This window comes from Vombatus ursinus, unplaced genomic scaffold (assembly GCF_900497805.2).
Source record: "Vombatus ursinus unplaced genomic scaffold, bare-nosed wombat genome assembly UNPS02014802.1, whole genome shotgun sequence".
In the NCBI taxonomy this organism is placed as follows: domain Eukaryota; kingdom Metazoa; phylum Chordata; class Mammalia; order Diprotodontia; family Vombatidae; genus Vombatus; species Vombatus ursinus.
Window position 1 is genome coordinate 24769301 of NW_020954580.1, and position 21819 is coordinate 24791119.

The 21819-nt window shown below is 40.3% G+C and overlaps 2 protein-coding genes across 4 annotated transcripts in view; one reads left to right on the forward strand and one right to left on the reverse strand.

Moving 5' to 3' along the window:
- Positions 1-4506, reverse strand: part of STRADB (STE20 related adaptor beta) — a 45579-nt gene extending 41073 nt beyond the window's left edge. Inside the window, exon 1 of the mRNA XM_027873442.1 lies at positions 4352-4506. The gene's annotated coding sequence lies outside the window, so the exon portion shown is untranslated. The remainder of the gene's footprint in view (positions 1-4351) is intronic.
- A 219-nt stretch (positions 4507-4725) lies between these two features.
- The window catches only part of TRAK2 (trafficking kinesin protein 2), a 76632-nt gene continuing 59538 nt past the window's right edge, over positions 4726-21819 (forward strand). Inside the window, exon 1 of one of the 3 annotated variants that reach the window (XM_027873661.1) lies at positions 4726-4963. The gene's annotated coding sequence lies outside the window, so the exon portion shown is untranslated. Of the gene's footprint in view, positions 4964-18936; positions 18954-21819 lie in introns of those variants that run through there. The other 2 variants (XM_027873665.1, XM_027873662.1) reach the window with 2 other exon arrangements.

Consider the following 21819-nt stretch of genomic DNA (forward strand, 5'->3'; position numbering starts at 1 on the left):
CCACTTTACAAGACACCTTCTCCCCACAAAGTACCATCCGGTAGATAGTGTATTTAATATTGCTATATAACAGAGGAGCAAACTGAGAATCAAATAGATGTTAAGTGACTTGCTTAGGGTCAGACAGTTAATAAATTTAACAGGTGAAATTTCAGAGGATTTATAACTAGAAGAGATCTTGAAGATCATTTGCTTAACTCCCTCACTTTACAAATGAAGGAATTAAAGGCAAAATAATTCATCCAAAGTATCAGAATAAGGACAGAGTCTTCAGACTCGGGTCTAAAGTTATTATTTAAAATTATGAACTTAACAGCCATCAATGAAAACAAATGAATATTCCAAATCAGTAAAATTTTACATAAAACCCTTACCAGTTTAATGCTCACTGAAAATAGTAGAAAAACACAAGTATTTTTCTTTCAAAATATGTGAGGACACATCACTGTGGTCCCTTTTAATGCTGGGATCTAAATATATAATTATGGTAAGCCTAATTTAACCTTTATTAAGAACCTTCTATTAAACAAAGTAGTCTCCTAAGCATTAGTGATACAAAGATAATATATATTATATATATATACACACATACATTTATGTGTGTATGTGTATATACATATATGTGTATATGTGTATATATGTATGTCTATATATGTATATATGTGTATATGTGTGTGTGTATATACATATATGCCAGACTGAGTTAGGAGACATGAGCTTGACTCCCACATGAACCCCTGACTCCCTGATTTTTCCTACAATGATCCAGAAACTTCTTCTTGGATGTTCACACTACCCTTGGCCTCTTGGAAGTACCCTCTGCCCCTGCACCCTCTCCCTCTGAATGGCTGGTTCCTCCTAGAACCTGAGACTCCAGGACTTTCTCTAACAGAGACCCAGTACATCTCTGTCTCTTTCCCCCTCTTCAGCTCCCTTTTTCTTTTTTTTTCTTCAAATTATTTTTAATTTTCAACATTCACTTCCATAAGCTTTTGAGTTTTAAATTTTCTCTTCCTCTCTTCCCTCGTCCCTCCCCAAGATGGCATACAATCTGATGTAGGCTCTACATTATATTTATATTAAACATATTTTCACATTAGTCATGTTGTAAAGAAGAATTTAGGACCAATGGGAGGAACCATGAGAAAGAAGAGACAAAACAAAACAACCACAAAAAAAGAGAGCAAATAGTATGAATGCTTCCATCGGCATTCAAACTCCATAGTTCCTTCTCTGGATGTGGATAGCATTTTCCATCATGAGTCTTTTGGAGCAATCTTAGATCCTTACATTGCTGAAAAAAGCCAAGTCATCACACAATGTGGCTGTTACTGTGTACTTTTGGTTCTGTTCATTTCACTCAGTTCATATAAGTCTTTCCAGGTTTTTCTGAAGTCCAGTTGCTCATCATTTCTTATAGCACAATAGTATTCTATTACATTCACATACCACAACTTGCTCAGCCATTCCCCAATTGATGGGCATCCCCTCAATTTCCAACTCTTTGCCACCACAGAGCTGCTATAAATATTTTTATACATGTGGCTCCTTTTCCCATTTTTATGATCTCTTTGGGATACAGACCAGGGTCAAAGGGTATGCACAGTTTTATGGCCCTTTGGGCATAGTTCCAAATTTCTCTCCAGAATGGTTGGATCAGTTCACAACTCCACCAACAATGCATTTGTGTTCCAATTTTCCCACATCTTTTCCAACTATCATTTTCCTGTTTTGTCATGTTAGCCAATCTCATAGATGTGATGTGGTACCTCAGAGTTGTTTTGATTTGCATTTCTCTAATCAACAGTGATTTAGTCAGCTCCCTTTGTACGTGTTCTCTTCCCCATTAGAACGTAAACTCCTGTAGGCAGGTACTACCTTTCTCTCTCCTTGTGTCTTTACCCTTAGCACAGTGCCTGACACAGCTTGTACTTAAGAAATATGTTACCTTTGACAACTCAGATACTGTACAATCACAATAAATCACATTCCTTCTCAGGGAACTCCCTGTCTCATAGGATGGTACTGAGGAAAGCAATCTCTAAACATCTAAGTGCCAGCAGCACTGAAAGAGTTACTATAGGTTTTTTTATTGGAAATAGTTAACACATCATGTTGAAAACTACCCTGATATCTTTATTTACAGAAGTCTGGCATGGAGCATATAAACATTTGACAAAGAGGCTATTGGTACAGACTGAAATGCAAAGAATGAGGCAAATCCCTTTTGCTTAAAACTACGGTAATTTTAGAAGAAATCTCAGGAAACTCTTAAGCAGACAGCAAAATGATATAGATACGCTCACAGGTTAGCAATCAACCAGGTAATCTGCATTTTTTTTGTTTGTTTTTTAACTCCATGCCTGGAATGCTCTCCATCCATAACTCTACCTTCTAGTTTCCCTGGCTTCCTTCTAGACTGAGCTCAAATCCCACCTTCTACTGAAAGTTCTTGGCCCGCTCTCTGGACCCCTCTTCTAGTACTTTCTATCTACTGTGGGTAGACATGTATAGCTGGTTGGTTCATCCTATTGTTGGCATGTTGTTTCCCTGATAAGAATGTTAGCTCCTGGAGTAGCTAGGTGGCACAGTGGATAGAGCACTGGCCCTGGATTCAGGAGGACCTGAGTTCAAATCTGGCCTCAGACACATAATGCTTACTAGCTGTGTGACCCTGGGCAAGTCATTTAACCCCATTGCCTAGCCAAAAAAAAAAAAAAAAAAGAATGTTAGTTCCTTATGGGCAGTATCAACATTTTTGCCTTTCTTTGTATCCTCAAGGCATAGCTAGAACATAGGAGGTGGTAAATAAATGTTTATTGACTGAATGTTTGAAATGTTTGAAAGGAACTACAACTCCAGGGATTTGGCTCATGACCAACTATTTACTGGTTGGACACAAATTCAAGTGAGGTAGACAGAGAAAATCAGAAGCAAACTAAAAAGAGTTAGTTCGACACTTTTTGCTGCTTTATAAAAAACAAACAAAACAAAAACAAAAACAAAAACAAACAAAAATGGATCTAAGTTTTAGTTCTGTGAAGTCTCTTTTTTTCTTGCCGGAGTGAAAATAAAAGACAAGGGAGAACTACTTTAAATTTAAAGTTCCATTTAGAGCATTTGCCAATACCCAAGGTTAAAACTCATTCAGAAAATGAAAATTCTGCTCTTATTAGCTCTCTTCCCACCCTCCAGCCCCAGTTCAGGTGCAGCAGCAGAATGGCAAATAGGGTCACAGGGTGGCAGGCAGGGTGACAAGAAGGCAGGATGACAGGCAGTGTGGCAGGCAAGCAAAGTGACAAGCAAGCAGAAAAGGTTAGAGGTGGGATGACAGTGATAGGCAGGCAGGGTGACAGGAAGACAGGATGATAGAGTGACAGGTAGGCAGATAAGATTAGAGGCAGGGTAACAGTGACAAGCAAAGTGACAGGGTGGCAGGCAGGGTGACAGTGACAGAGTGATAGGATGGCAGGCAGACAGGGTGGCAGGCTGACAGGTGGCAGGTAGACTGACAGGGTGACAGGCAGGGTGACAATGACTGACAAGATGGCAGGCAGTGAGGTGGCAGGCAGAGTGACAGGATGGCAGGCAGGGTGACAGTGACAGGGTGGCAGGAATGGTGACAGGTAGGGTGACAGAGTGACAGGATGGCAGGCAGACAGGGTGGCAGGCTGACAAGTGGCAGGCAAAGTGACAGGGTGGCAGGAATGGTGGCAGGCAGAGTGACAGAGTGGCAGGGTGGCAAGCAGGGTGACAGTGACAGAGAGATGGGGTGGCAGGCAGGGTAACAGTGACAGAGTGACAAGACGGCAGGCAGACGGGTGGCAGGCAGGCTGATAGGGTGGCAGGCAGGGTGACAGTGACAGAGTGAAAGGATGGCAGGCAGACAGGTGGCAGGCAGGTTGACAGGGTGGCAGTGACAGGGTGGCAGGCTGACAGGTGGCAGGCAGAGTGACAGGGTGGCAGAAATGGTGGCAGGCAGGGTGACAGTGACAGGATGGCAGGCAGAGAGGTGGCAGGCAGGGTGACAGGGTGGCAGGAATGGTAGCAGGCAGGGTGACAGAGTGGTAGGGTGGCAGGCAGGGGTGACAGTGACAGGGTGACAGGCACCTCCTTGGTCTCAATGGGGGCGGGGTCATGGCTCCTCCCCCGCCCCCTTCCCCGCCCGCATTCCTCGGCCCCCCGCCCCCACCCCCGGCTGCCCGGAGGGCAGGTTCGCCCAGGGGCGGCCAGAGCCCGCGCTCGGACACGGGACCGTCCCGGGCTCGCCGCAGGGCCAAAGCGCGGCCTTGGCCTCGGCGCCCCTGCCCAGCTCCATCTCCAGCTTCCTCCCCGCACCTTCCCCGCTTACCCTGCCAGCGGCGGCCGTGGCCCCGGCCCGGCGGCTCCTCCTCGAAAAGACCGGGGAGCCTGGAGCCCGGTCCGGGCGGAGGGTCGAGGGCGAGAGCCGCAGACCCGCCCCCTAGTGCGGCGGGGAAGAAGAGGGAAGAGGCGCGTTAGGCAGGGACCTTTCCCCCGAACCCAGCCAGCCCCATTCCCGACCCCGCGGGCCGGACTATCCCCGCCCCGGCTCCTCCCCAAGCCGCTGGAGCGGGCGCCGCAGGCAGGCCGGCGGCCGCCAGCCGTTAGTGCGCCGGCGAGCGAGCGCCCCGGGAGCGGGGTGGGGCGGGGCTGGGGCCCACAGGAGAGGGAGCAGAGGCAGAGAAAGAACTACAATTCCCAGTGACCCCCGCGCCGCAGCCGCCCAGACCGGCACTTCTCTGAGTCGTACTGGTCTGGATCGGAGAGGTTGCCGCCAGGCTCGGGTCGCTAGGTGATGACGCCAACGCTCTGAAGCCGAGTGCCAGTCTTTTCCGCCACCCGGCTGCTTAGTCGCTGCAGTGGCGGCTTCTGCAGCAAGCTTTTGTTGGGACCCTTCCGAGGCTGGCGCTGCCTGGGAGCCGACGACGCCGGGACCACATCGGTGAGTAACCTCCTGCCCCGCTCGGCTCTCGCCAGCCTCCGGGGCACCGGCCGGCTGACCGTCTCCTCCCTGTGCCCCCGCCCCTCCCTTAGCCTGGGGGTCCCCCGAGATCACGGGCGTGGGAGAAGGGCAGGGAGCGCTTCCCCCCCCGCCCCCCCATGCCAGCCCTTGGGCTGCTCCCTCGGGGCCGGGCTCTGGCCGTGGCCGCAGGAGCCGGGGTCACAGGGTGGCAGGCAGGATGACAAGCCACTTCGCATCCCCGAAAGGTGCCATTGGGCCACTCATCTCCGACCTTTTGGTTAGAGGTGACAGTGCCCTGAGCCGCCCCCAAGGGGGCTGGGAAGCTTCTGCATTTAGGCTTGTTAGCCCTGTGAAGCATCGCCTTCTACCCTGAGTCTTACTTCTCCCTTCTGCTAGTGCCCTTCCTCCCAAGCTACCTTACATTCTCGTTTATTCTCTCTCTATGTTATATATATGTATATGCATACACGCATACATACACACACACACACATATATATACACATATTTATATATGTATTTGTTTTCGCCCACTTTCCATTAGAATGTAAACTTCTTAAGGGTTGGAATTGTTTCATTTTTTGTATTTGTATCCCCAGGGCCTGGCACATGTTGTTGTTGTTCCGTCTGGTTGTGACCCATTTGGGGTTTTCTTGGCAAAGGTATTGGAGTGGCTTGCCATTTCCTTCTCCGTCTCATTTTACAGTTGAGGAAACTGAGGCAGATAATGTTAAGTGACTTGCCCAGGGTAACACAGCTAGTGTCTGAGGCTAAATTTGAACTCAGGCCCAGCCACTCTATCCTTTATGCCACGTAGCTGCCCCATAGTAGAAGCTTAGCTTAATAAATGCTTGATTGGTTGATTTTGGTTGTCTGGGTCCTTGAGACTAGATATTATTTCATTCTTTGTATCTTCAACACCTAGCACTGTGCCTGGTGCTTAATAAATGTTTGCTTGATTGATCAAAAAAAAAAAAAAGGATGGATTGTTTCCTGTCTAATTAAATAGACAGTCCAATAGAATGTAAGCTACTCTACTTCTGGGACGGCTTTTATCTTGGTGTCAGCTGGCCCTAACCTAGGGCTCTGCCCTCCTTGTAGAACTGATTAAATTAATAGACCTGGTGATTGGTAAACAAGGTACTTTATTACCATAAAAAAACTAAACACATCATTTTTCTCAAATTTGAGCTCTTTTAGGCAGAATTTAAAGACTTTTTTCTTAAACGATACATTGAGGATGAACTCTGAATTAATAGAAACAGAGAGAGATAGCTTTGGCTCTCTACAGGTCATTTCATTTTCTCCCCCTAGGCTTTCAAAATCTGCTAGGGTGCTGAATTTGAAATCTGAGCGACAGAACTAAAGAAATAGTTATTTAGAGAGGTGGTGACAACTGCAGAACAAATTGAGATCATTCCTTGTCTCTCATGTTGGGGAAATGATAGACATAAAAGAACTTTTAGAGTTTCAGTGTTAATGATGGATCAAAATCAACAATATTCCAGAACCCTGTTACCTGAATACTAATTTGTAAATTTGGTAAACTTAATTCCTATCCTTATTCCAAATTTTTTGCCTATAAATCAAGAAGCTTATACCAGCTTCACAAATGATAGTTATTTTATTAAATATTAAAAAAAAAAACAATTGAGGGGGAGCAGGTAGGTGGTGCAGTGATAGAGCACCGGTCCTGGAGTCAGGAGAACCTGAGTTCAAATCCGGCCTCAGACACTGGACACTAGCTGTGTGACTGTGGGCAAGTCACTTAACCCAGATTACCTCACCAAAAAAAAAAAATTGAAATGAGATAAAAGAAAATCTGTTATGGATAAAGATGCCAAGGACATGTAAACAAAGGAGATGATTTCTTATGAACTCTGCCATGAACTAGCAGTGTAACCTTGGGCAAGTCACTTAACCTATTTGGGTTTCAGTGTGTTGTCTGTAAATCGAGGGGTTGGAACTTATGATCTTAGATGACTCTTTCAGCTTTGAAAATCTGATTCTGTAGGTCCAATTAAAGACTAAACTCATGTTCTGCTGTAGATAGGCTTATTTTATAGTTAGTTTTAAGGGGGTCTTTTCCCCCTAAATATCCTGGGTACTCAAAATGTGAGTAGCTACTGTTGCCGAGAATTGGAATAATGACGGTATTAAGGAAATAGCTGTTCCTCTTGATCATTTATAGTCTTCACGTTGCATTTTATTTTTATGTATTGTTTACTTCATCTCTCCCAGTAAATGCCTCCATTTGATTACTGCCCCCACTTAGTAGGTGACAAAAACTGAGTCATTGAGATAATTTCCTCAAGTTTAAATGAGTGACTAAGTTGGAATTAAAATTTAGCCATGTTTCCTAGTCATGTGCCACACAGCCATACTTTTGTAATACATTAATAATTTTGGATTACAGGTTAAAACAAAGATTCTATTGTTAGTACAAGGAAAACTGTGAAAGGACACAGGATTAATAATTTGGGAAGAATTCAGTTTTAAGCCGTGCAGAATGACCTTGCCAGGATTCTATCCTAGTGGTTGGTCAAATATGTGAGGAAAATAATACTTAATAATTTTTCCCACTCTGATGAGTAATTAAATTAATACATGCTATTTTTCTGCCCTCAAACTCCATAATTATGTAGTCTTAAGCGTTAAAACTCCTAAGATCTATCATTTATTTCTGCTGAATATCAAAGTGCTGAAAGAATTTATTGAGAGGTTAATGTATGGCATTTTTAAAAAACAGAGATAGATTTTTTAAACATGTAAACTAAGCATAAGGACAAACTATGCTCCAAAATGTAAAAATAAAGGTATCCTAGAAAGAAAAGGCAAGTTTTAAGGTTCACAATTAGGACAGAAGTAAAGGACAGAGAAGGTTTTGCCTCTTATTAACCTTCTGCACCAAGTAAAGGGCTTGAAAAATGTAATCATGGAATACGTTGAGCCAGAAGGAACGTTAGAGATACTACAATTCGTGTGTGCCTGTCAAATTTTGTTTTCATGTTATTTGCCATTTCAAACACAGTGTTTTATAATCTGGCAAACATGTCATGTGTTGAATACTAGATTTTGTCATGGAAGACGTTTTAAAATCTATAGTAGTACAGATCTTTGAAAGAAGTTTTGGGAAGCACTGTAGTTGTCAAATAAGTAGTATTCCCCAAACCTGACTCCAAAGAAGAAGCGAGAAAGTGTATTTCCCTCCATTCTTTGCACAGGTTGGGGAGTATGGGTATGGAACAACATAGATCCTATCAGGTTTAGTTGATGTGCTGGTTGGTTTTGCTGATCTGCTATTCTCCCTCATTTTTTTTCTTCTTCATTACAAGAGGTGGCATGATTCTGTGGGGAGGGGTAGGAGAGGGACATATTTGGAAGTGAAAGTAATAGAAAGAAAAAAGATACAAAACAATGATGTTATGATGCAAAAATAGACATTTTCATTTTTGTATATAAATTTTTTTAAATAAAAAAAGTGGGGAGAACAAGTTTTGTTTTGATACTACAAATACTTGTCAGCCCACACCTAGACAAGCAGCCCATGAGGTTAATTCTTGCAAAATTGCATAGTAGTTTGATTTGAAGGCTGCCTGCCTCTATTCAGCTCTACCCCTGACAAAGTGAAACTATTTAAAAGGTTTTCCTGTCCCTTTTCTCCGCTACCAGCTGGTAATGCTCTGTTAGGAGACAAGAAGTAAGAAAGGAGGGAAGAGCTATGTAGTACTTCAGGAGTAAGCAGGATGGATAGGGCTTAGAACTTGTCATTTAGTTTTTCAGCTGGGTTTGACTCTTTAGGACCATGCTGCCCATGGGTTTTTGGGTTTTTTTTTTTTTTTTTGACAGAGTAGTAATCAATTTGATGTCAAATTTCTTTTTGTTTTTTTTTAACATATGTTTTTAAAACTTTGGGTTACAAATATTCTCCCTTCCTCCCTGCCCACCCACCCTCATTGAAAAGGCAAGCATCTTGATACAGGTTATAGATGTGTAGTCATGTACAACACTTTCATAGAAGTCATGTTGTGAAAAACTAAGTATATTTCCCTTCATCTTATCCTACCCCCCATTTATTCTATTCTCTCTTTTGACCCTGTCCCTCCTTAGAAGTGTTTGTGTCTGATTATCGTCTCCCCCAATCTGCCCTCCCCTCTATCAACCCCCTGCTCTCTTGTCTCCTTCCCCCTTTATTTTCCTGTAGGGTAAGATAGATTTCCATACCCCATTGTGTATGTTATTTCCTCCTTAAGCCAAATCCTATGAGAATAAGGTTCACTCATTCCCTCTCACCTTCCCCTGTTTCCCCTCCACTGTAAAAGTCTTTTCTTGCCTGTTTCATGTGAGATAATTTACCCCATTCTACTTCTCCCTTTCTCCTTCTCCCAGTATAATCCTCTCTCACCCCTTAAATTTATTTTCCAGATATCACCCCTTCATCTTCAACTCACCCTGTGCTCTCTGTCTCTCTATCTATACATACATATAATTTTTTTCCCTCCCAACTACCCTAATACTGACAAAGGACTCTTGAGTTACAAATATCATCTTTCCATGCAGGAATGTAAACAGTTCAACCTTAATAAGTCTCTTATGATTTCTCTTTCCTGTTTACCTCTTCCATGTTTCACTTGAGTCTTGTATTTGAAAGTCAAATTTTATATTCAGCTTTGGTCTTTTCCTCAGGAATGCTTGAAAGTCCCCTATTTCATTGAATGACCATTTTTTACCCTGAAGTATTATACTCAGTTTTGCTGGATAGGTGATTCTTGGTTGTAATTCTATCTCCTTTGCCCTCCGGAATATCATACTCCATGCCCTCTGGACCCTTAATATAGAAGCTGCTAAATCTTATGTTATCCCGATTATGTTTCCACAATACTTGAATTGTTCCTTTCTGGCTGCCTGCAATATTTTCTCCTTGACCTGGGAATTCTGGAATTTGGCTACAGTATTCCTAGGAGTTTTCCTTTTGGGATCTCTTTCAGGAGGTGATTGGTGGATTCTTTCAATTTCTGTTTTGCCCTCTGGTTCTAAAATATCAGGGCAGTTTTCCTTGATAATTTCTTGAAAGATAATGTCTAGGCTCTTTTTTTGATCATGGCTTTCAGATAGTCCAATAACTTTTAAGTTCTCTCTCCTGGATCTATTTTCTAGGTCAGTTGTTTTTCCAATGAGATATTTCACATTCTCTTCTATTTTTTCATTCTTTTGGATTAGTTTTACAGTGCCTTGATTTCTCAAATAGTCACTAGCTTCCAATTGCTCCATTCTAATTTTTAAGGAAGTATTTTCTTCAGTAAGCTTTTGAACTTCCTTTTCTGTTTGGCCAATTTTGTTTTTTAGGGCATTCTTCTCATTGGCTTTTTGGACCTCTTTTGCCATTTGGGTTAGGCTATTTTTTAAGGTGTTATTTTCTTCAGTATTTTTTTGTGTCTCCTTTAGCATCACTCTCAGTTTTTCCTCTTCTTCTCTTACTTGCTTCTCAGAATCCTTTTTGAGCTCTTCCATGGCCTGGGACCAATTCATATTTTTCTTGGAAGCTTTGGATTTAGGAGCTTTGGCTTTGTTGTCTTCTTCTGGTTGTGTATTTTGATCTTCTTTGTCACCAAAGTAAGATAATCTAGTCTGATTCTTTTTGCACTGCTTGCTCATTATCCAGGCCAATTACTTGAGTTATAAACTCTTTGTTAAGGTAGGGGTCTTTTTCCAGTGTGGAGAATGTACTGTCCCAAACTTTAGGGATTTTGTGCAGCTGTTTTCAGAGATACTTCTAGGGACCTGTAAATTTTCCATTCTTCCAAGGTGCTGTGATCAAGGGCGAGGTGTTTAATCCTTTCCTGTCCTGTGCTCTGCTCTATGAGTGACCACAAGCACTCTTTTCTGTCTTGGTACTGTGAGGAGGATTTCCTCTCCACAGCCACTACAAGCTCCACCACACCAACTGGCTCCTGCGCACCCCAGCATGGCCACCTAGAACTGAAACCCAGATCCAGGCATGGGCAAAGCAAGAGAATCCTGCGCCAACAGAGAGATACCTGCAATACCCCTCTGAGCAGCTACTCGATTCCCCCTCAGTCTGCAGGCCAGAGGGCCGAGCTTGGGGAATGGGGCTGGGACCCCACGCTTCTCCCTCACTGCAGAAACAGACTTTCCCCCCTGACCTTCTAAGTTGTCTTTGGTGTTCGTGGGTTGAGAGGTTTGGAAACCGCCACAGCTGCCCGAGATTCAATCCTCTGAGGCCTGCTTCAGGTTTGCTGCAGGCTATGCACCTATGCCAAACTGTACTCCTTTCCCAGCCTGGCGCGATATACCTTTCCAATCAACCATCCAGGTTGTCTTGGACTGGAAATTTGTTTCACTTTGTCTTTTTGTGGTTTCTGCCGCTTTAGAATTTGTTTAGAACCATTTTTTATAGGTATTTGGAGGGGTTTGGGTGAGAGCTCAAGCAGATCACTACCTTTACTCCATCAGCTCTTGGCTCTGCCCCATGGGGTTTTTTGGGCAAAGGTACTGGAGTGGTTTGCCATTTCCTTTTCCACTGGATTAAGGTAAAAAAGAGGTGCCCAAGTTCCCACAGCTAGTAGGTGTCTGAGGTCTAATTTGAACTCAGGTCTTCCTGACTTAGGCCCAGAATCTAGCTGCCTCAAATGGATGGATGGGCTTAGAACTAAGACTGATAAATCAATCAATCTGTAAGCATTTATTAAACACTTACTCTGTGCCAGGCACTTGCTAAGTAGTGGAGATATAAAGACAAGCCCTACCCTCAAGGAGCTTACATTCTAATGGAAGAGACACAGTGCACATATACACATATATACAGAATATATACTAAATCAATATCAAGTCATTTTGGAAGGGCCTGCCCTAGCAGCTGGGGGAATGAAGAAAGGCTTAATGAAGAGGAAGGTATATAAGCACAATCTTGAAGGAAACCAGGGATTCCTACCTATAGAAATGAAGAGAGAGTGCATTCTCTGCCAAAGACAAGAGTGAGGGGGACAGCTGGCACAACAGGCACTGAAGTGAGGGATAGTGTGGCATGTTTGGGAAATAGTGAGTGGGCCACTGTGTTTGGATTGTAGAGTGTGAAGAGGGGAATGAAGTGTAAGAAGACTGGAAAGGTAGGATGGGGCTAGGTCTTGGAAAGGTTGAGATCACCAACATAGTAGTTTATATTTGAACTTGGCGATCATAGGAAGCCATTGAAATGTATTGAGTAAGGTGATGATATGGTTAGACTTGAACTGTAGAAAAATCACTTTGGCAGCTGTATAAAGGATGAATTGGAGCAAGGAGAGTCTTTAGACAGGGAGACTTCAAAAGTCCAGGAGAGAAGTAAATGGGATCTGAATTAGGGTGGTTGCTATGTAAGTAGAGAAGGCTGGATGGATTCCAGTGAAGTCGTGGAGATAGATACAAGTAGAATGAGGGAGAGGTTACCAACCTGGATCCATGGGGAGTGCTCCTTCTTGAATTCTTGAATAAAGAGCTTTGAGGAACACAGTGATGCTGGAAGGGTAGGACATAAAGGGACGTATGTGGCTTGTGTTACTTTGTCTCTGTTGACCTGTACTAAGTGAAGGGCCTTAGACGGTCTCCGTGTGTTGAGAAGTCCTCTGCCACTGTGCTCACACTGCTCCACAGAAGCCTAGCATTTTTAGAGCTCCAAGGTACTATATAGATTATAGGAACGTTAATTTTGAGCTGGAAGGGACCACAGAGGTCATTGGTTAAACCTTCCCGTTCTACAGATGAGGAATGGAGGGCCGGACAGTTGTGACTTGCCCAAAAGGCATACTACTAGTAAGTAGCAGTGGGGAATGGAAATGTATTTCTTCATCCTTTCTTCTTACCATCATGGCAGGCTGTCCCATCCTTGGGTAAAAGTAGAGTGTCTGGAACTTATTGAGGACTTCGTTAGCATTTCCATGCAAGAGCAGTGTAGTAGGCACTGCTCTTTGAATGAAACTGAAGTATCAGACTTTATTTTTTTAATATACCTTGTTATTTCCCTATATACTCCGTCTTCTCCCCAGTAAAATGTAGATTCTATGGGGCCAGACTTTTTCTTTTCCAGACTGCATCATGGTATTTTGTGCATCATAGGCTCTTTATAGCAGAGCCTCTTTATCATTCTTTTTGAGTGACTCTTATATAATGAAAAGTTTGAACCACATTGAAGAAGTAATTCTTCCATCTGCCCTCATCCAGTAACCAAGTTGAAATGGGTTTTTTTTATATTTATATTTATTACCCCTCCATCTGGTTTGTAAATTACTTGCACGTAGCCATTCTATAAATATTTGTTAATAGTTGTAATGGATTTTTTTTTTAATTTCAAAAGATTACCTGATTCTTTAATATTAGTTTAGAAATTAGTAGACAGTTGAGGTGAGGGGACTGGGGAAGGACTTGTAATCATTTTAAATGGGATGGAATAATAATCTAGTTTTATTCCCAACTGTATCAGTGGTTCACAGTTTGACCTGGGAGAAATCACTTATTCTACCTTTGCCAGAAAATGAACATAAAATTCTTGCCTAATAGCAGCGAGGTGGAACTAATTAGTGTTTGCCAAGGGCTTTGAGGCCATTGGATCATACTTTTTGGTATGTTGGATCATACTTTTTGGAAGGGGGAATGATTAGCAAGTTTTAAAGCCACATATTTTGGTGCTTGTCAAAACCTCACGTGCTGTACCTTGAGGAAGCTTTGAAACATACTGCGTACAAGTCCAACAACTTTTCTGACATGACAATCTGTTGTGCAAGAGGAAAACAACAAATGGTAGGATAGGAGTGTTTCACTGTCAAGAAATTCTAGTAAGCTGTGATATGGCTGGCAGTGTATGAGGTCATCATTCCTATTACAAAAGAATTTACCAAAGGTTCCATTAAGATTGCTTCTATAGTGCTCTTAAAATATAATTCAACTTTAGGAAAATGTGATTTCTTCTTTCCTTCCCTCCCCCAATAACCAACTCCATATTAATTACTTAAAGTGATATCTCTTAACTTATTTCTTCACACTTAAATAGTCCAATTCTCTTAACTCATTTCTACCTTTGTTGTTTCCAGTTATTGGAGTCACAAGCAATATGGTTGGGTCACTAAGTGTAAATCAAAACATAGGAAGTTTGTTGATTGAAAAAAATGTCCACAATGTCTGTAAATGGAGATGAAAATGGAGGCAAATCTCCTGGGGTTTCTGAAGTTCATAATTTAACAACCTTTAAGTAAACATTTTTTGCATATCTTTCTCCTTTCCACTAGTGATGAATTACTGAATTTGCTTTTATTTTTTTTCTAGTCACTGAATTGAATGATTATATGTGAGACTTCTATTAGAAATCGAGGAATAATGAATCAGTTATCTTTTTTACAGAGATCTTTTATTTGGGGGGAATTTGTTTAAATGTATTTATAAATCATCAGCTGCAATTTCTGTAGACACATAGACATGGCTTGAGTTTGTGCCACAAACCTAGGGACACAGTTGCGCTTTCAAAAGTAAAGAAATAATTCTATATATTGTTTTTTTAAAAAAAAAAAAGCACTGTGTTTTTTGGAATATTAGCCTTTCATGGTCTTTTTTACTTGACATGTTCAAGTAAATGATAGATATAAGAGTAAGATTTTTCTGTTAGGACTTTTAACATTAGATCATAGATTTAGGACTGGAAAGGACCCTAGAGACTTTTTAATGTAATCCTCTCGTTTTATGGTGGAGGAAACTGAGGCCCAAATAGTAAAGTCACAAGGTCATGTAGTCAATAAACATTTTTGTAAGTGCCTTTGATGTGCCAGGCACTGTGCTAAGCCTTGGAGATACAAAGAAAGGCAAAAGATGATCCCTACTCTCATGGAGCTTACCTTCAAATGGGAGAGAAAACATGCGAGACAACTATGTGTAAACAAGCCAAAGACAGAATAAATTGGAGATATTAAGAGGAGGAAGATACTGGAATTAAAGGGCATTGGAAAAGGCTTACGGTAGAAGGTGGTATTTTGGCTAGAACTTGAAGGAAGCCAAGAAGTGGAGATGAGGAGAGAGAACATTCCGGGCATAGGGATCAGCCAATGAAAAGTGCACAACCAGAAGATAATAGTGTCTTCTTGTTTGAGGAACAGAAAGGAGGCCAGTGTCACTGGATTGAGGACTACATGTAGTATTGTAAGGTGTAAAAAGACTGGATCAGGTGTGAAATCTGGGACCTAGTACCCTTGAGTCCTGTGCTCATGTTGCAGTACTAAGATTCTATACACTTTCTTCTAGAATTAGTTTCACATACTTCTAGAATTAGTTTCTAATTCCGTTTGGTCAAACCTAGTCAGAGTACCAAAACTGGAAGTAAAACTGGTCTTTGTTTTTGTACCACCAGAGAGTATTTATTCTACTCAGATTGGCAATCCACGAGCATTCATTGGGCACTCACTATGTGCCAGGAACTGTGCTAAGCATTGAGGATACAAAGAAAGGCAAAAAAACCCCAAAACAAACAATTCCTTGTCTCAAGGGGCTCACAGTCTCACAGGGGTAATTTCATAAGGATGGTGCTAGCGACTGGGAACCAGGGAGAGGAAATGAGGTGAAGCTTCCTGTAAGAGGTGGCACTTGAGCTGGGCTGTGAAAGAAGCTAAGAATTCATTCTCGGAGGCGATTCTTCACATTGTTTAGCTTGGAATACATGTGTAGCTCTCCCAAGGCTAGGCCTTTTTATACTTGTTTTAAGCCATGCTTTTACTGCTCAAAACATATTCAGAATCCCTCCTTTGTTGCTGCCCCCACAGCCATTTTGTGAGCCATACAAGAAGAATATGACAGCATACTAAAAAGCAGAGACACCGCCTTGGCTGACAAAGGTTCATATCGTCAAAGCTATGGTTTTTCCAGTAGTAACGTATCGTTGTGAGATTTGGATTGTAAGGAAAGCTGAGCACTGTAGAATTAACACTTTCAAATTGTGGTGCTGGAGAAGACTTTTGAGGGTCTCTTGGACAGCAAAGAAATCCAATCAGTTAATACTTAAAGAAATTAATTCAGGTTTTTCACTGCAAAGTCAAACACTGAAGCTGAAGCTTAACTACTTTGGCCACATAATGAGGAAATGAGACTCTTTGGAAAAGACCCTGATGTTGAGAAAGATTGAAGGCAAAAGGAAAAGGGGGCAGCAGAGGATGAGATGTATTAATAGCATCATGGAAGTAATGAACCTGAGCTTGGACAGACTTCAAGAAATAGTGGCGGAGGGAAGGGCCTGGCATGCCGTCATACATGGGGTCACAAAGAATCAGACACAGCTGAATGACATCAATGACTTTATAATCAAATCAAATAAAAAGTTACATAAGTAATGCCAGGAATGGCCTACTTCATTGTTTTTCATCAATGTTTCCAATGCTAGACATATTACAGGATATTTTCTGTAAGGTTCTCTCCATTTACACACTTATAAGACATACAGGTCATACATTAAGTCAGGAGACTTTATTTACCATCTTCACTTCAAAGATTCATAGTTGGCTGCTTCTTGCTGAGACTATAGCATGGTGTTAAAATCCTGAACATAGGGGATATAAAAACAATATTCCATGTGCTAATCTTCAAAGAATGAAGAAGCAGTTCTTTCTGACAAGTATGGAGGCTCTCCAGGGCAGAGGTGAAAAAACTCAAATAGAGATGGGAGGGAAGGTGTGTCACTATAATAAGGATCCCTGCAGGGCACATATTGTGTTAGTGTTGAAATGTAATGTTTATGTTTTATTGTATTTTAATTTATTTTGTTACATATTTCCCAATTACATTTTAATTTAGTCTAAGCATTTGATATCTCTGTTGCAGAGCACAAAATCATAAATTATGCCTACTGAAGCTACCACTTAAATGAAACTAGATTCAACTAATAAAAGCATTATTTAAAATTCTAAACAAATAGCAGTCGTCTAGTCTTTTGCCACTGTCTGAATTTTCTAAGTATCAAAAGACTTAATCTTGGTTATATCACTTAAGGACTAGTCCAGGTTTCCTATGTTGTCCATAGGATCCACTACCACTGCTTAACTAGAATATAATGCCTAGAAATGCTAGGAGTTTTGTTCCATTTGTAACTATTCGTTGTTTTTCTTCCAGTTTCATCCATAAATGTTCTTGGTTTGACCAGATTTTGTGCCAGTGTCTTCAAAACTCATATTCCCTCTAATTACTTTTAGCTGTTTTGTGAAGTAATGTCACTCTGACAAGGAATTCGAGTGTTTCCTTGTTTCTGGACTTTTTTGTTTCCTCCTCATCTTGGCAACTATTTTGTATATGTCCAAGTTTCTAAAAAAAAAAAAACAAACCAATGATATAGTCAATATCTTTACTGTTGTTCACTAAAAATTTTTCAGTCAATAGATTTTTTAAACACATTGGGATGAAACTGTTTTTATTGCACATACTGTCTCCTTGTTTATCCTCTCTTCGCATTTGGTATTGATTTGAACCTTTGCTCTAACAGATTGAAGATCTAACTACATAGACCACAGATTCAGGATTGACTATCTCATCAGTAGCTTATTTCCTGTCAAGATTTAGTCAGTTTCATTTTTTTGTGGTGAGGTTCCCTGCCCACTGCAACCAGTATCTTCTGATTCACTTCTTGAAGTACTCCTTATCTACAAGTGAGAGGTTTCCAAGCATTCTAAAAGTCTTTGGCCTATTATTTCTTTATCCTGAACCATATTTCCCAATGTATTTTTTTTTTGGCCATTCTTCTCTTGCCTATGTTCACAAGAATCAAGCTAAATGTTGATTGTGTGAATTTCATTAACCTTTCATCCTCTACAACAGATATGGCAGATACATAAACAAAATACAAAATATTAAAGTTCATGGCACTTAAAAGTGTCATGAAGAAAACTAAGGGCATGAGAGTGTAAAGTTATAAAAGCATATGTTACCTACCAAGCATCCCCTTCAGAAATGGAACTATTGTAATGAGAGATACCCTGCGTGTTAGTGAATATGGTCCAAGTTGAGTTTAATAAATCCAAGCAGGCCTTGGAATGATGACACTTTTCCTATAAATAAAATGCAATTTCTCAGCAAAGGAAGATATGTAATACAATCTGATACATGTTGCAAGCAGATTTTTTTCCCTCAAGTAAAGATAATGGCATTAGCACAGTATAGTGGTGCCTTCTTGTCCCTGCTACTGGGAGGTTGAGGTTGATGAATCTTTTGAGTTTGGGAGTTGAGCTTTTGTCTGGCTAAAGCCTTAAGCTCCAAGTCTGGCAGGAATATGGGAAGCCCCAGGGAAAGTAGGACCCTGGCGGGTTAAGCAGGAATGAGCTGCCTGGAGTGAAAAAACGAAGCTGGTTAAAGCTTCTGTGCTGATGAGCATTGGGATCAGATCAGTGAGTGGCAGCTGAGTGTGATGGGGAGACCCAATCTTAAAGGGAAAAAAAATTATTATATTTATGTGCTTCTCAGAATAATCTTTGACAGTACCATAGAAATGCTGGCATGATTCTTTCACAACATGGCTCTCACAGATAAGCATTATCTTTCAAAAACATATCTAATACAACTTAAAAACAGTTTTAGTCAGTTCAAACTTGTCATCAGAATTTCATAAATTATACAAGTTCACATGAAACTGGAGCTTTTTCCAAAAGTTTTTGCTTACCTCCCATTATTACATTGTTTTAACACTGTAAGTTTTTAAAAATTGGTGATCTTTTCCATCCGAAATAAAGGTCACATTAAAAAAAAATGCTCTTTCCCTGTCACTTTCACTCTAATAGGTTGGTGGTTTCATCATTATGAATATTTCCTCCAACCATGCAGATAACAGGCCATTCATGGCGGCCCTTCATGTGTATCTATACTAGCTACAGAGTATCACCTCGGTATAACATTGAAAGGACACCAATGGAACATATCCCATGGTTGAAGGCTGTTCCATTGCTTATTCCATGATCTAGGTATGTGATTGGCCTATCTCCTTTTTCAGTCCTACTTTTTGATGACATTCTTTGCATTATGTCTCCAGTATAATTCCTTGTTCGTAATGCGATGGGCAACCTATAAATGATTTTAATGTGATTTGTAACCATTAATTCTTTCTAGACATTAAATAAGGCATACATTAGTATAAATAAGGTATTATAACCTATCTCTGCTTTATACTTGCACAAAATACCCATGAGTACATATACCCCGCACTAGATATAGCAAAGATGGTAGAACAAGTGGTCCTGGTAAATTACTTATCTTTTAGAACCACATTGCTTAAAGGTAATAGGCTATTTACTTGTGGAACAAATAATTTTTTATAATTTCTACTTTTGAAATACTCCTCCTTTATGGATTTAAGTGCAAAATTAAAGAAAAAAATAAAAGATTTAAGACCAGATGAAACCTATCAGAAGTCTGTTTATATCACATTGTGTTAAGGGAAGTAAAGCAATAGTCATAGGAATTTCCAGCCTCTGGTTTTTGAACTATTGCTATTTTTAGAATTTGTTTTTCTCCTTGCCACAGGAAAAAAAATGGCTCTTACTCTATTATCTTAATAGCACTCAACCCACAAATAAAACTCCAAACCTTAAATTATAAAACAATAATATGTAAATTTTCCAACCTAGTTATATTTGTGCAGTATTTTATTTCTTGATTTATTCATGATTTTACGGTTTATAATTGATTGTTCTTTTTAATTTGACTTCATATCTAATTTTTGCATATAAGCATTACAGTAAAATGTTTGCAGATGTTTTAAAGAATTATTTTGTCTAGTTCTAAAAATATATCACAGTTATGTTTCAGTGTACCCAGAAATCTGTTGCTTTAAAATATAAAGACTTGAAGGATTTTTTGCTCCCTTGAGAGAAATAAGAACCCTTTGGAAAATAATATCTTTTTTAAATCTTTATAAAGATCAATCTTTGTTCAACTCCTTTTTCCTTATCCTTTGTATACTTACAAAAGTCTTGGTTTATAATGCCAAAAAAATTTTTTTTAACATTACATCTATTTTGTTAGTCTTGGAATATATGTTCAAGGCAGGCTAGGTTTGGCAGAGACCCATTGTACAGTTTCGTTCACATGTTCAGTTAAAAATATTACTTAATGAATATTTGAGTGCTGCTCTCTGCCCATAATCTAATTTCTTGTTTCTTCCAATTTATCAAATTTGGAAACAATAGTTTTTAAATTATGGTAATGCACCAGGCATAATAGAATGAAAACTAAAGAGAAACAATCCACACCTTCTTAGTAGTTTGTGTTCAAAGATTCTACTCATAATGAAGAGCTCACTGTCTCTTAAAATAAGTTTCAAGTAAAATCTTTGAGCCAAGTTGCCTCCTTTCTCCTGAGAAATCAGTTAAGGACTATCATGTGAATTTGATACTGTAGTCTTTGCCTTTGTGACTGATACTACAGTAGTTGGTCTATATTAGCTCTTATTTCCTTCTGCTAACAACCATGTGACTTGGTTTCTACTGCCAAAGAATAGTTTTTTATTTCCCTGTCATTCCAAGCTAATAGCAATCTTGTGATGAAACAAGTAGAAAAACCATGCAGAGAAAAGTGAGATGGAAAAGCAGTAGAACTGAAATTTCCCAAATGATTTAGTGTTGGAAATATATAGATTAATGATCCTTCACATTTTGATCACTTATGATCACATTCATACTTTACAATAACCCTTTGCGATAATGCAGAGGGCTCTAATCACAAGTGGGTTATTTTTTTTTAATTTGGACTGTTTATGAGTTCTTTAATTTATCATATTTTATGCAAGGATTGGGGATCTTTTAATAAATTATTTTTATTTGGCCATTGTATAGTTATTGGGATTGTTTGGATTCGGGGAATTTACATGGCAGATATCAATGAATGCTAATTCAATTCTTAGGAACCTGATGGAAATTTCCTGCATAATTTGTTACTAATATAACAGAAAAATTATTGATAAAGAGTACAGACAGAATCAGACATTAAAACTTTGGCAGAAATATCTATCTCCCTGATGGGGAGAGGCCAGGGCGCTGGCCAGCTAGGGGTTGCTGTCACATTTGGGGTTCCAGGTTTGGGCCCCCCTTCACACTAGTGTTTATGGGGTTTACACCACTCCTTCAAAGTACGCTGTGTGTGTGTATTTCGCAGTTGTAAAGAGTCTGTTGCATCTACGCTGTCTGATGCACCCCAAATGTCTTTCCACTGGTTTGTCTATGCAAAGTGATTTGTCTTTGCTTCCCCTACAGTGGGGAGCACTGGGGACCTGTTTATAATTTTCTTTCCTCCTTTTTTTGGGACAACTTGCCAATTCTCTTCTGTACAGTACTGAATAAAATTCCCTCCGAATGGTTTGAGAGAAAAAAGAGTACAGACAGTTTTGGGCCACATTTTAAAACTATAACATCCCAAATTTGAATTCTGCCTCATTTTGCCCTCTTCCACCACTGAACTGCATCACTAAATGACCCAAGTATCTGGAAATCAGAATGCAAAATAATGAAAAACATTTGTCTCTATATTGAGGTCACATGTGCTAATTAATATCATTTAGTTTGACACTTTCCTGCAGTGAAGTCTGAAGCACTATGGCTATTTTTAAAACCGCCCTAACATTATAAGAATTGCCCAGAAAAGACCTTCTAAGTCATCTAATTCAATGGCATCATTTATTATGGGATAGATAGGTAAAGTGCAGGAGATACACTGGGAAAGCAAGAAAGCACCGTCAGGCAGTCCCATTAGAATGTAAGCTTCTTCAGGGCAGGGACTGCTCTTGCCTTTTCTTTGTAAACCCCTAATAAATGCTTGTTGGTTGATTTATTTCTT